We start from the raw sequence: 15,547 nt of genomic DNA on the forward strand, positions 1-15,547 counted from the left end.
CCACTCTGTTTACCTACTCAAGCCTCAGCAATGGTGGACACCCCTCCCCAAGCCAGGCGTGGGATATAATCTCCTGGTGTGCTGCTTGCTAAGACCATTGAAAAAGCACAGTATTAGGGTAGGAGTGTCCCGATTTTCCAGGTACCTTCTGTCATGGTTTCCCTTGGCTAGGAAAGGGAATTTCCCGACCCCTTGTGCTTCCTCGGTGAGGCGATGCCCCGCCCTGCTTTGGCTCATGCTCCATGGGCTGCACCCACTGTCCAACAAGCCCCAGTGAGATGAACCCGGTATCTCAGTTGGAAATGCAGAAATCACCCATCTTCTGTGTCACTCACACTGGGAGCTGTAGACTGGAGCTGTTCCTATTCAGCCATCTTGGAAACCTCAAATTCTCACACTTTAAACAGCAAGACAAGGACTTGCGCGTTTGCAGTCCAACATGTAAAGAGCTTGGAAATCATCATTCCTGTCCCCACAACAAGAAAAATGCTGAACAAACTAAAAACAACTCTTCTTAGATATATCAGAGTATCACAGTGGAAGGCATGAAAACTAGAAATGCAGATAGGCAGATACAGAGAATTACTGTTTACCAAGAGTAGAAGGCCACCAGCAGAAACCCACAGTTGGAGCCAGCATGAGTAGGAACACTCTGTAGGAACAACTGTTACTGATGAACTTCTAGAAGCTCAGTATGGCCTATCTAGAGAGTTAAAACTTCAAGGGTGGGGGCAGCCTTAAGGGGATTTCATGAGTTTTATCTCCAGAAGCCCCACCAAGTTGTCACTGTGAAGGGAGGGGGTGGGAATCCCTCCCTGCTTCCAGCAGGTGGACAAGAAAAGCAATCATTTTGAAATATGCCCAGAGTTCTCTGTTTTCCATAGCCAAGGACTACCCTGGGAGGAAACCATTTTACCAGAGCCTAACAAAGCTGGGTTTCCCCAAAGCCTGACCAACCACGGGGAAAGGAAGTACTCAACTCCAGCCCTGTCTAGCCTTCCATCTAAGCTAAAGGGATGGGTGGGGACGCTGAGAAGGACTTGCAAAGGTCACAGCCCACGGACACAGGCTCAGTGAAAGACTGAGATCTAATCATGGAATGATAAAATGCTTGCCCTCCTCCCAACCTTACCACCACATCAGTAAGAATCCTGCATAATAACCGCAGATTATAGGTGAATTACAGCTGAAAAGACTGCAAGCCTCAGATCCTATTTAAGAAGGAGCCTTTGGAAAAACTCAAAGACAACAAAGGAGACAAAGACAAGGGCCCTACAAGAAATTTTAGCTTCTGACACCTAAAGCTACGGCCAAAAGTAAACAGCCTAATTCCTAGCCAGATAACCATAAAACCTCACACAAAAGAACTACCTACCTCAGTGCTTTTTTGTTTTTCCTTTTTTTTTTTTTTTGTAGTGACAGGGTCTCACTGTATTATTGCCCAGGCTGGTCTCGAATTCCTGGCCTCAAGTGAGCCTCCTGACTTGGCCTCGTGAAGTGCTGGGAATAGAGAGGCACAGCCACCATGCCCAGCCTACCTCAGTTCTTTCTACCCAGTACATCACGTATGGTTTTCAACAAAAATGTAAAAGACTGCTAAAAGTCAAAAAACATATTCTAGAACCAGGTGCAGTGGCCTACACCTTTAATATCATTTAATACCTTTAGGAGGTCAAGGCAAGTGAAACACTTGAGCCCAGAAGTTCTAGACCAGCCTGGGCAACATAGTGAGACCTTGTCTCTACAAAAAATAAGAAAAATTAGCCAGGCATGGTGGAATATGCCTGTAGACCCTAGCTACTTGGGAAACTGAGGTGGGAAGATCGCTTGAGCCCAGGAGGTTGCAATGAGCCATGATCATGCCACTGCAGTTCACCCTAGACAACAGAGTAAGACCCTGTCAAAAAAGTCATGTTCTGAAGAGACAAAGCAAGCATCAGAACCCAACTAAAATACAGCAGATATTTTAGAATGATAAGATTGGGAATTTTAAATAACTACGATTATTATGCTAAGGGCTCTATAAACATGCAAGAACAGATGAGTGATGTATAGAGAGATAAAACCTCTAAGAAAAAATTAAAAAAGAAATGCTACAAATCACAAACATAGTAACAGAAATGAAGAATGTTCTTGATGGGCTCATGGGCTTATCGTTAGACTAGAGAAGGCAGGAAAGAAACAGTACACTAGAAGATATGACAATAGACTTCCATATATGGGCTGGACATGGTGGCTCACACCTGTAAGCCTAGCACTTCATGGGGCTGAAGTGGGAGGATTGCTTCAGGCAAGTTTGAGACCAGCGGGGACAACATAGCAAGACCTCATCTCTTAAAAAAATTATCCAGGTGTGGTGGCTGAGGCGGGAGGACTGCATGAGCCCTGGTGTTGGGGGCTGCAGTGAGCTATGATCAATCTACTGTGCTCCAGCCTAGATGACAGACTGAGACCCTCTCTGAAAAATAAAGTAAAATAAGAAAAAGAAAAGAAAAGTTCCCAATATGACAATAGAAATTTCCCAAACTGAAAAGCAAACAGAAAAAATAATGAAACAAAAAACAAACAGAATATCAAAGAACTGTGGACAATTACAAAGGTGTAACATATGCATAATGAGAGAAGACAGAAAGGAATGGAAAAAATAATTAACGTAATAATGGCAGAGAATTTTTCAAAGTTAATACAGAGAGCAAACCACAGATCCAATAAAGTCAAAGAACATCTAGCAGAATAAATACCAAAATAATCTATATTTAAGCATATATTCAAACTACAGAAAATCAAAGACAAAGAGAAACTCTTAAAGGAAGATGGATGAAAACAATACCTTACCTATAGAGGAGCAAGAAGAGGTATTCAAAGAAAAACACCAACAACCTAGAATTCTGTACCCAGTGATATTACCCTTCAAGAGAAGGAGAAATAAAGACTTTCTCAGACAAACAAAACTGGGAGAAATGGTCACCAGTATAACTGCTTTGCAATAGATGTTAAAAGTTTTGGGGTTGTTTGTTTGTTTGTTTTAGACAGAGTATCACTCTATCACCCAGACTGGAGTGCAGTGACGCGATCTCAGCTCACTGCAACCTCCATCTCCCAGGTTCACGCGATTCTACTGCCTCAGCCTCCTGAGTAGTTGGTATTACAGGCACCCTCCCACCACACCCAGCTAATTTTCATATTTTTAGTAGAGATAGGGTTTCACCATGTTGGCCAGGCTGGTCTCGAACTCCTGACCTCATGATCTGCCCACCTTGCCTCCCAAAGTGCTGGGATTATAGGCGTGAGCCACTGTGCCTAGCCAAAAGTTTTTCAAAGAATAGAAAAATGATCGGCCGGGTGCAGTGGCCCAGGCCTGTAATTCCAGCACTTTGGGAGGCCGAGGCAGGCAGATCACCTGGGGTCAGGAGTTCGAGACCAGCCTGGCCAACATGGTGAAACCCCATCTCTACTAAAAATACAAAAATTAGCTAGGCATGGTGGCGGGTGCCTGTAGTTTCAGCTACTCAGGAGGCTGAGGCAGGCGAATCACTTGAAGCCGGGAGGTGAAGCTTGCAGTGAGCCAAGATCACGCCATTGCACTCCAGTCTGGGAGACAAGAGCGAGACTCCATCTCAAAATGAAAAAAAAAAAAAAAAAGAGGCAAAATACTCCAATTTACATAAAGAAAGGAACATCATTAGAGAAATCATCAGATGATAAAATAAATATCTAATTTTTCTTATTCTTATTTGATCTAATTGATAACAGTTTTCAAATTAATTATAGAAAAAATGGGTTTAGTGATTATAGTTTACAGATAAGTGAAATGAATGACAGCAATGTTATAAAGGACAGCAATGTTATAAGGAAGGAATTGGGAATACTGTGTTATAAAATAGTTGTACTACCCATGCAATGATATAGTGTTATTTGAAAGTGAACTTAGATTAGTAGTAAATGCATATTGCAAACACTAGGGCAACACTAAAAATATTTTTTAAGAAGTATAATTAGCCATGTGTGGTGGCGTGTACCTGTACTCGTAGCTACTCAGGAGGCAGAGGCAGGATGTCTGCTTAAGCTCAGCAGGTCAAGGCTGCAGTGAGCTATGATCATGCCACTGTACTCCAGCCTGAGCAACAGAGTGAGACCTTACCCTAAAAAAAAAGAAAAGAAAAAGAAAACACACATACAAACCATCAAATAAAGTTTTTAAAAAGAAGTATAACTGATACACTAAGAGAGGAGAGAAAATGGAATCATAATTAAAAGCTCAACTACAACCAAAGAAGGCAGAAAAAGAGTAAAAGACAAAATGGAAACTAAGAACAAAGGCAACAAATTGAAAATAGTTACAAATATGGTAGACACTAATCCAAATATATCAATAATCACTTTAAATGTGAATGATCTAAATACACAAATTAAAAGACAGACAAATTACATGATATGAGCATGAAGAGAAAAAAAAAGAAACAGAGTGGATAAAAATACAAGACCCAAGTCTATATTGTCTACAAAAAACCCACTTTAAATACAAAAACAGGCCAGGTGTGGTAGTTAACACCTGTAATTTCAGCACTTTGGGAGACTGAGGCAGGCAGATTACCTGAGCTCAAGAGTTCAAGACCAGCTTGAGCAACATGGCAAAACCCCTGGCTAATATAAAAATTAGCCAAGCAGGATGGCTTGTGCCTATAGTCCCAGCTACTCAGAAGGCTGAGGTGGGAGGATCACCTGAGCCCAGGGAGTTTGAGGTTGTAATGAGGCATAATCATGCCACTGCACTCCTGCCTGGGCAACAGAGTAAGACCCTGTCTCATAAATAAATAAAAAAATAAAATATAAAGACATGGATCAAAAGTAAAAGAATGGTTTTTGGAGACAGGAGTTTTTTCTGAAAAGGGATGGAGAAAAATTATGCTATAGTAGCACTAATCAAAAGAAAGCTGGGCCAGGCGCCGTGGATCACACCTGTAATCCCAGTGAGAGGTGAAGCCAGCTGGACTCCTGGGTCAGGTGGGGACTTGGAAAACTTTTCTGTCTAGCTAAAGGATTGTAAACGCACCAATCAGCACTCTGTAAAATGGACCAATCAGCGCTCTGTAAAATGGACCAATCAGCACTCCGTAAAATGGACCAATCAGCAGGATGTGGGTGGGGCCAAATAAGAGAATAAAAGCTGGCCACCCAAGTCAGCAGTGGTAACTTGCTCAGGTCCCCTTCCACACTATGGAAGCTTTGTTCTTTTGCTCTTCATAGTAAATCTTGCTGCTGCTCACTCTGTGGGTCTACACTACCTTTATGAGCTGTAACACTCACTGGGAAGGTCTGTGGCTTCACTCCTGAAGTCAGCAAGACCACAAACCCACCAGGAGAAACAAACAACTCTGGATGTATGCCACCTTTAAGAGCTATAACACTCACCACAAGGGTCTGCGGCTTCACTACTGAAGTCAGCAAGACCACGAACCCACCAGAAGGAAGAAACTCCGGACACATCTGAACATCAGAAGGAACAAACTCCGGACACACCATCTTTAAGAACTGTGACACTCACCGCGAGGGTCCGCGGCTTCATTCTTAAAGTCAGTGAGACCAAGAACCCACTGGAAGGAACAAATTCCAGACACACCAGCACTTTGAGAGGCCAAGGCGGCTAGATCACTTGAGGCCAGGAGTTTGAGACCAGCCTGGCCAACATAGTGAAACCTCCCGTCTCTACTAAAAATACAAAAATTAGCCAGGCATGGTCACTCGCACCTGTAGTCCCAGATACTTGGGAGGCTGAGGCATGAGAATCACTTAAACCTGGAATGCTGAGATTGCAGTGAGCCGAGGTCATGCCACTGCACTCCAGTCTGGGTGACAGAGTAAGACTCTGTCTCAAAAATCAAAAAAGAAAAAGAGTAGCTATATTAATTTCAGACAAAGCAAACCTTAGAGTAAGGAAAATTATCAGGGATAAAGAGGGACCTTTCATAAGGATAAAGGAGTTAATTCTCCAGAAAACAGAACAATCCTTAATGTGTATGTGTCTAATAAGAGAGTATCCAAATATGTGAGGCAAAAACTGACATAACTGCAAGGAGAATGAGCTAAACTCACTATTATACTTGGAGATATCAACACGTCAACATCAGTAATTGACAAATCCAGCAGGCAGAAAATCAGTAGTAAGGATATGGTTGAACTAACAGCACCATCAATAAACTGGATCTAGTTTGCATTTATAGAACATTTTATCCTACAATAGCAGAATACACATTCTTCTCAAACTCACATGGAACATTCAACAAGATAGACCACTTCTGTGCGGTAAGACGCACTTGTAAAGAACACATGGATCGGCCGGGCGCGGTGGCTCACGCCTGTAATCCCAGCACTTTGGGAGGCCAAGACGGGCGGATCACAAGGTCAGGAGATCGAGACCATCCTGGCTAACACGGTGAAACCCCGTCTCTACTAAAAAATACAAAAAACTAGCCGGGCGAGGTGGCGGGCGCCTATAGTCCCAGCTACTCGGGAGGCTGAGGCAGGAGAATGGCGTGAACCGGGGAGGCGGAGCTTGCAGTGAGCTGAGATCCGGCCACTGCACTCCAGCCTGGGCGACAGAGCGAGACTCCTTCTCAAAAAAAAAAAAAAAAAAAAGAACACATGGATCAAAGAAGACATTTCAGGGGAATTTGAAAAATATTTTGAATTACATGAAAATGAAAATACAACTTGTCAAAATGTGTGGTAATCAATGGAAGAAATGCATAGAGGAAAATTCATAGCATTTAGTGCATGTATTAGAAAAACAGGGCCGGGGGAACGCCTGTAATCCCAGCACTTTGGAGACTGAGGCAGGTGGATCACGAGGTCAGGAGATCAAGACCATCCTGGCTAACACGGTGAAACTCCGTCTCTGCTAAAAATACAAAAAATTAGCCGGGCATAGTGGCATGCGCCTGTAGTTCCAGGTACTCAGGAGGCTGAGGCTGGAGAATCGCTTGAACCCAGGAGGCAGAGGTTGCAGTAAGCTGAGATTGTGCCACTGCACTCCAGCCTGGGAAACAGAGTGAGACTCTGTCAAAACACAAAAGGAAAGAGGAACTGAAATTCATAATCTAAACTTTGACCTTAAGAAACTAGAGAAAGAAGAGTAAATTGAATCAAAAGAAAGCAGAAGAAAAGATAGAATAAAAAATCAGGCAAAAATCAAGGAAATTTAAAACAGAAAAACAATAGAGAAAAGCAATAAAACCAAAAGCTGGCTCTTTAAAAAGATCACAAAATCTGTAAATATCTCGTCAGGGTAACCAAGGGAGAAAAGAGACAAAACACAAATTTTTTCCTCTTTTGGCAGGAGACAAAGTCTTGCTCTGTCACCCAGGCTAGAGTGCAGTGGTGCAATCATAGGCTCACTGTAACCTTGTACTCCTGTGCTCAAGGGATCTTCTGCCTCAGCCTCCCAAAGTGCTGGGATTACAGACATGAGCCACCATGCCCAGACACAAATTTCTAATATCAGAAATGAAAGAGAGGTCATTACTATTTATCTCATGGACATTAAAATGATGAGAAAGGAATATTTTGAAAAACTTTATGGCCACAAATTTAATAACTTAGATGCAATGGACCAATTCCTTGAAAGATATTGTTGGGGTGATCAGACCCAACACCAGGTCGTGGGGAAATGAAGTCCAGCGGAGTCAAAGGATTGAGGAAAAGACCGTTTGAGAGAAAGTGGGATGGGGGGCCGTTGCAAGTGTGGAGCCTGCAAAGGCCCTGAGCTCTGGGAGCCCATGCTGTTTATTGGTGCTCAAAGAAACAAGTGGGGGTTGAAAGGAAACAGTCTATCAAGTGAATGAAAAACATAGGGCTACTTGGGATAACGGGAGTGCTAGAAGCAAGGAACCAGCAAGTCTAGCAGACATGCAAGCCCTGCTTCAGCTTCTCTTCCAACACTCAGCTTTTCTGAGTGTTTTCAACAGATACAATCTACTAAAACTTACACAAGGAGAAACAGACAATCTGAACATCTATATGTATTTTTAATTGAATCAATAATCTTCCAGAATAGAAAGCACCTGGCCCAGATAGTTTCACTGGGGAATTCTACTAAACATTTAAGGAAGAAATTATACTGATGAGAGGTGACAACATGCTAGCAGCCCTCGCTCACTCTCGGCATCTCCTCAGCCTCAGCATCCACTCTGGCCGCACTTAAGGAGCCCTTCAACCCGCCGTTGAGATATGAGAGCTCCTCTCTGGAGCGGAAGGCTGGAGCCGGCTCCCTCTGCTCCTGGGGAAGTGTGAAGAGAGGTGCTCGCAGGCCAGCACAGGTTCCGGGTGGGCGTGGGCTCAGAGGGCCTGCACTGGGCACAGCCATCCGGCACCTGCTGGGCTTGATGGGGGGACAGGCTCCCTCTGGGCTGCCAGAGTGCCCAGGCTAGGTGCCGCAAAGTGCCGCAGCAAGTGCCAGTGAGAGGTGAAGCCGGATGGGCTTCTGGGACAGGTGGGGACTTCCAGAACTTTTCTGTCTAGCTAAAGGATTGTAAATGCACCAATCAGCACTCTGTGTCTAGCTAAAGGTTTGTAAACGCACCAATCAGTGCTCCATGTCTAGCTAATCAGGTGGGGACTTGGAGAACTTTTCTGACTAGCTAAAGGATTGTAAACCCACCAATTAGCACTCTGTCTAGCTAAAGGTTTGTAAACGCACCAGTCAGCACTCTGTCTAGCTAAAGGTTTATAAACGCACCAATCAGCACTCTGTGTCTAGCTAAAGGTTTGTAAATGCACCAATCAGCACTCTGTCAAAATGGGCCAATCAGCTCTCTGTAAAATGGACCAATCAGCTCTCTGTAAAATGAACCAATCAGTAGGATGTGGAGGGGGCAGATAAGGGAATAAAAGCAGCCACCTGAGCTGGCAGCCTCAACTGGCTCAGGTCCGTTTCCACACTATGGAAGGTTTGTTCTTCCACTCTTTGCAATAACTCTTGCTGCTGCTCACTCTTTGGGTCTGCACCACCTTTATGAGCTATAACACTCACTGCAAAGGTCTGTAGCTTCACTCCTGAAGTCAGCAAGACCATGAACATCTGAAGGAACAAACTCCAGACACACCATCTTTAAGAACTATATCACTCACCGCACGGGTCCACGGCTTCATTCTTGAAGTCAGTGAGACCAAGAACCCACCAATTCTGGACACACTAATTTCTCTACAATCTGTTCTAAAAAATAGAAGCATAGGAAATACGTCCTAACTCATCCTATGAGGTCAGCACTACCCAAATACCAAAATCAGACAAATGCATTACAAGCAACGAAAACCACAAATGAACATCTCTCATGAATATAGATGTAAAATCTTCAACAAAATGTTAGCAGATCAAATTCAGCAATGTATACCAAAAAATTATATACCACAACTAAGTGGAATTTATTCCATGCATGCAAAGGTGGTTCAACATTTGAAAACCAAATAACGTAACCCATCACATTAACAAGCTAAAGAAGAAAAATAACATCATATCAACATGTGCAGAAAAAAGCATTTGACAAAATCCAACACCCATTCATGTTAAGAACTCTCAGAAAACTAGGAAGAGAGAGTAAGTTCCTCACCATGATAAGGACATCTAAAAATACCTACATCACACTTAATGGTGAGAAACCAGATGCTTTCCCCTTAAGATCAGGAACAAGGCAAAGGCATCACCTCTCACCACTCCAGTTCACAACTGTACTGGAAGTCCTGCCTAATGCAATAAGAAAATAAACAGTATATGAACTGAGAAGAAAAAAATAAAATTGTCCTTAATCACAGATGACATCATTATCTGTGTAGAAAATACCAAGGAATTAACAGCAATAAAAAATAACACTCCTGAAACTAATGGGCAATTATAGCAAGATTGTAGGACACAAGGTTAATATACAAAAGTCAATCACTTTCCTATATGTCAGCAATGAGCAATTAGAATTTGAAATTAAAAACAATACCATTTATATTAGCATCAAAAAATTAAATACTTAGGTATAACATAACAAAATACGTGTCATATCTCAATATCTATATGTAGAAAACTATGAAACTCTGATGAAATAAATCAAAGATCTAAATAAATGGAGATCCTTTGAGCTGCAAGGTAAAAAATTTAATAAAAATAAATACATGAAGAGAGATTCTGTGTTCACGAATAGGAAGACTCAGTATTGTTTAGATGTCACTTCTTCCCAGCTTGACCTATAGATTGGATGTAATTCCAATCAAAAATCCCTGCAAATCATTTTGTGGAAATCAACTAAATGATTTTAAAGTTTATATAAAAAATCAAATGACCCAGAAATAGCCAAATTAATTCTCAAGAATAAGAATAAAGTGAGAGGGCTGACATTTCCCAACATCAAGATATTACTATTATAAGGCTACAGTACTCTAGACAGTGGGATATTGGTGAAAGAACAGATTGATGAGACATAACAGACAGCTCAGAAATAGGCCCACACAAATATAGTTAACTGATCTTTCATAAAGGAACAAAGGCAATCTAATGGAGAAAGGATAGTCTTCTTAACAAATGGTGCTGGAAACACTGGATACTACATGCAAAAAAAATGAATCCTACACCTTTCACAAAAATTAACTCAAAATGGATCACAGATTTAAATATAAAATGTAAAACTAGGCCAGGTGCGGTGTCTCACACCTAAATTCCCAGCAATTTCAGAGGCTGAGGCAGCCGGATCTCATGAATTCAGGAGTTTGAGACCAGTCTAGGTAACATGGCGAAATCCCGTCTCTACCAAAAGAAAAAAAATTAGCCAGACATGGTGGCGCCTGCCTGTAGTCCCAGCTACACAGGAGGCTGAGGTGGAGGACTGCTTGAGCCCAGGTGCAGTGAGCCCTGATCTCGCCACTGCACTCCAGCCTTGGCAACAGAGCGAGACTTCGTCTCAAACAAACAAAAAATTAATGTAAAGATATAAAACTTCAAGAAGGTAACATACGAAAATATCTGGGTGACTTGGGGTTTGTCAAAAGTTTTTAGGTAAAAAGCAAACACAATAGTCCATGAAAAAAAAATTGATAACTTGGACTTCATTAGGATTAAAAACTTCTGCCCTACAAAAAACATCATTAAGAGAATGGGGCTGGGCGCAGTGGCTCATGCCTGCAATCCCAGCACTTTGGGTGGCCGGGGCAGGCGGATCACAAAGTCAGGAGTTTGAGACCAGCCTGGCTAATATGATGAAACCCTGTCTCTGCTAAAAATACAAAAATTAGCCCAGGCCTGGTGGCAGGCACCTGAAGTCCCTGTTACTCAGGAGGCTGAGGTAGGAGAATCGCTTGAACCCGGGAGGCAGAGGTTGCAGTGAGCCAAGATGGTGCCACTGCACTCCAGCCTGGGCGACAGAGCAAGACTCCGTCTTTTAAAAAAAAAAAAAAAGAGAGAGAGAGAGAGAGAGAGAATGAAAATACAAGCCACTGACTGAAAGGAAATATTTTCAAAACACATATAAAAGGCTTGTATCCACAATACACAAGGAACTCTTCAACTCAACAATAAGAAAATAACCCAATTAAAAAGATGTGACCCAAAAGAAGACATACACATGGCAAACAAGCACATGAAAAGATGTTCAACATCCTATGTACTTTGCAAATTGAAAATTAAAATGAGATACCACTACACAGCTATTAGAATGGCCAAAATCCACAACACTGACAGCACCAAATGCTGACAAGAATGTAGACCAACAGGAATTTTCATTCATTGCTGGTGGGAATGCCAAATGGTTCAGCCACATTCAAAGACAGTTTGGTAGTTTCTTACAAGGCTAAAGATAGTCTTAACATATGATCCAGTAATCACACCTCTAGGTATGTACCCAAGTAAGGTTAAAACATAATCTGCACAAAAACCTGCACATGAATGTTTACAGATTTATTCATAATTGCTACAACTTGGAAACAATCATGATGTCCTGTAATAGGTGAATAGATATACAAACTGTGGTGTATCCATACAATAGAATATTATTCAGCACTAAAAAGAAATGAACTGTCAAGTCACAAAAAGACATGAAGGAATGTGAAATGCACATTGCTAAGTGGAAGAAGCCAGTCTGATTGCAAATATATGGCTGTGATGGTTAATACTGAGTGTCAAATTGATCACACTAAAGAATGTTCCTAAGTATTGTTCCTAGGAGTGTCCATGAGGGTGTTGCCAAAGGATATTAACATTTGAGTCAGTGGACTGAGAGAGGCAGACCCACCCTCAATCAGGGTGGGCTCCATCTAATCAGCTGCCAGGGGGGCCAGAATAACAGCAGGCAGAAGAACAGACTAGACTGGTTTAGTCCTCTGGCTTACATCTTTCTCCCACGCTGGATCCTTCCTACCCTTTAACATCAGACTCCAAGTTCTTCAGCTTTGGGACTTGGAGTAGGTTCCTTGCTTGTCAGCTTACAGACAGCCTACTGTGGGACCTCACCTTGTGATCATGTGAGTCAGTACTCCTTAATAAACCATATACGTGTGTCTGTGTGTGTGTGTATAAACCATATATATGTATACCTACCATTAGTTCTACTGTTTATATATATATATAATTAGTTCTGTCCCTCTAGAGAACCCTAATACTGTGGCATTCTAGTAAAAGTACAACTGTAGAGACAGTAAAAAGATCAGCAGTTTCCAGAAGCTTGGCAGGGAAGAAGGGAGAGGGTAGGGAAGGAAGGATGAATAGGTAGAGCACAGAGAGATTTTAAAGGTAGTGAAACTGCTCTGTATGATACTGTAATGGTAGGTACATGACATTATGCATCTGGCAAAATCCATAGAAAGTAGAACACAAAGAATGAACCCTAATGTAAACTACAGACTTTAGTTAATTATCATATATTGAAATTGGTTCATCAATTAACAAATGTGCCACACCACCAGGCATGGTGGCTCACGCCTATAATCCCAGCACTTTGGGAGGCCAAGGCAGGTATAATCCCAGCACTTTGGGAGGCCTGAGGTCAGGAGTTCGAGACCAGCCTGGCTAACATGGTAAAACCCCGTCCCTATTAATAGTACAAAAATTAGCTGGACGTGGTGCCACATGCCTGTGGTCCCAGCTACTTGGGAGGCTGAGGCAGGAGAATCACTTGAACCCAGGAGGCAGAGGTTACAGTGAGCCAAGATCGCGCCATTGCACTCCAGCCTGGGCGACAAGAGCAAAACTCCGCCAAAAAAAAAAAAAAAATGTGCCACACCAAAACAAAATGTTCATAATAGAGGAAACTGGAGGTGGAGTGGGGCAGGGAAGGGAGAGTATATGGGAACTCTGTACTTTCTGCTCAATTTTTCTGTAAACCTAAAACTGCTCTTAAAAATAAACTCTATTAATTAAAAAAAAAAAAACAGGCAAGATCAAAACATGACTATGGCTAGCATCTCTGCTCACTGAATCCAATGTTTTCATAGTGTGCCTATTTTCAGGTTTTCAGTTTATTGGCATGGCTCATCTGATAATAGATAAGAGTACTTCATGTAGCGTTTAGTTAAATTTTGCAAAACTGCATTCTAAGGAAGTCCTGTTCTTTCATTTTTAAAGCTAGAGGAAGAGGGGGGAAGGGACAGAAGAGAAGGAGGAGGAAAAGAAGCAGGGAGCATGAGGGAATCAAATGCCACAGTCCCATATTTAACATTTGCCCTTACAGGAACAGCGAATATGCGGCACGTTGATTTTTCACTATCAGCACCAAAGTTTTGTACTCTAGATACTGCAAATAAGGAATGTCAGTTAATTGGAGTTAAGCAACACAGGAACAGAGGGTTATATCTTACTTCTCTCTTAATCAACCCTCTTTCCCTTTTTTGCCCCTTCTCACATAGATGCAAACTGGAAGCTGTTCAATTGTATTTGGAATCTGTGACACAAATATTGTGTCTAGTTTGTGATTATTGGCTGCACTTTAGGATATCAGTTGTTTGGCCAAGTTTTGGGGTGGCCTTGCCCCCTGGCTAACATCCTAGTCCCCTAGGGACCCAGTGGGCAGTAGAGCACTCAAATTCTCCATCCATGTCTAGCACTGAGCTCTGCTTCATTCAGTGTTTCCTCTATCTTTTGTGTGCACATGAGCACATATGATCTTTAGCTTGAATATATCCTAGAATGGTCACATCACTTATTTAACCTGTGCTTTTGGTCCTCAGAACACACCTGTAAGTTCCAGCCATATTTCTACCTGTTGGTAGACACAGCTCCTCCTAGTGGAGTCAAATTAGAAACAATTCTCCATTTATGACAGTTTTTCCAATGTGAGATTCAAATAGGCTGACCCAAGAGTGTGAAATTTTCCATATTTAGAGACCTAATATCATCAAATTTCTTCCTGTAGAAGTAGCAGCAATTTATTATCAGAGAAGAAATGCTGATAAGTGAGGTGTTAGAGAAACTGGCAAAGCCAGCACCCCAGTAAAGTTATCAGGGATCACAGGTCTGTATTGACTAAGAAGTATTCTAAAAGAAAATTCTTTTTAGAAATTATGTGGTTCAGGTTTTGATCCTGTAAATTCTTTCAAAAGGGGTTAGTGTTTTAAAACCTTGTTTTAATCTCACAGTCTCTAAAACAATTGTTGGCATAATTGGAAAGCATCCTCAAATTCAAATGGACACAAACTACAAGAGTCCCCCTAACACCCACTCCTTAAATTCCATTTCCACAACCCAGATATCTGCCTCAGTCCTCTGGGTGTCAGCCATGCACCTGCCCAGACAGTTCCAGAGTCTCAGACTTTGAAGAGGAATAGTGAATGGAAGCTGAATACCTCCATATCTCATAACACACAAATGGTTTAATTCCTGTAAAGAATGGATCAGGTCGGGTGTGGTGGCTCACACCTGTGATCCCAGCACTTTGGGAGGCCGAGGCGGGTGGATCACTTGAGCTCAGGGGTTCCAGACCCCCTGGGCAACCTGGCGAAACCTTGTCTCTACCAAAAATTTCAAAACTTAGCCAGGCATAGTGGCATGTGCCTGTTGTCCCCGCTACTTGGGAGGCTGAGGTGGGAAGATCGCTTGAACCCGGGAGGCGGAGGTTGCAGTGAGCCAAGATTGTGCCACTGCACTTTAGCCAAGGTGACAGAGTGAGACCCCCATCTCAAAAGCAAAAAAAAAAAAATTTAAAAGAAGAATAGGCCAGGAGCGGTGGCTCATGCCTGTAATCCCAGGACTTTGGGAGGCTGAGGCAGGCAGATCATGAGGTCAGGAGTTCAAAACCAGCCTGGCCAAATTAGTGAAACCCCGTCTCTACTAAAAATACAAAAATTAGCCAGGCATGGTGGCGCATGCCTGTAGTCCCAGCTACTTGGGAGGCTGAGGCAGGAGAATCACTTGAACCTGGGAGGCGGAGGTTGCCCAGGCTGGAGTGCAATGGCAGGACCCAAATTCTGCAAGCCTGACCCCACTGGCTGTCTGCACCTGCCTGTGTGCTCTAGCTCCCCCTCACTGCCAACTCATGAAACACAGGCTGCTCCCAGGATACCTGGCAAGAAGAGCACCATGCTG

General features: G+C 42.6%; 1 long non-coding RNA gene across 1 annotated transcript in view; it reads right to left on the bottom strand.

The window, feature by feature from the left end:
- Nucleotides 1–15,547, bottom strand: part of LOC103247350 (uncharacterized) — a 39,006-nt gene that overhangs the window by 20,036 nt on the left and 3,423 nt on the right. The gene's annotated exons all lie outside the window — the stretch shown is intronic.

This window comes from Chlorocebus sabaeus, chromosome X (genome assembly GCF_047675955.1).
Source record: "Chlorocebus sabaeus isolate Y175 chromosome X, mChlSab1.0.hap1, whole genome shotgun sequence".
Classification (NCBI taxonomy): Eukaryota; Metazoa; Chordata; class Mammalia; order Primates; family Cercopithecidae; genus Chlorocebus; species Chlorocebus sabaeus.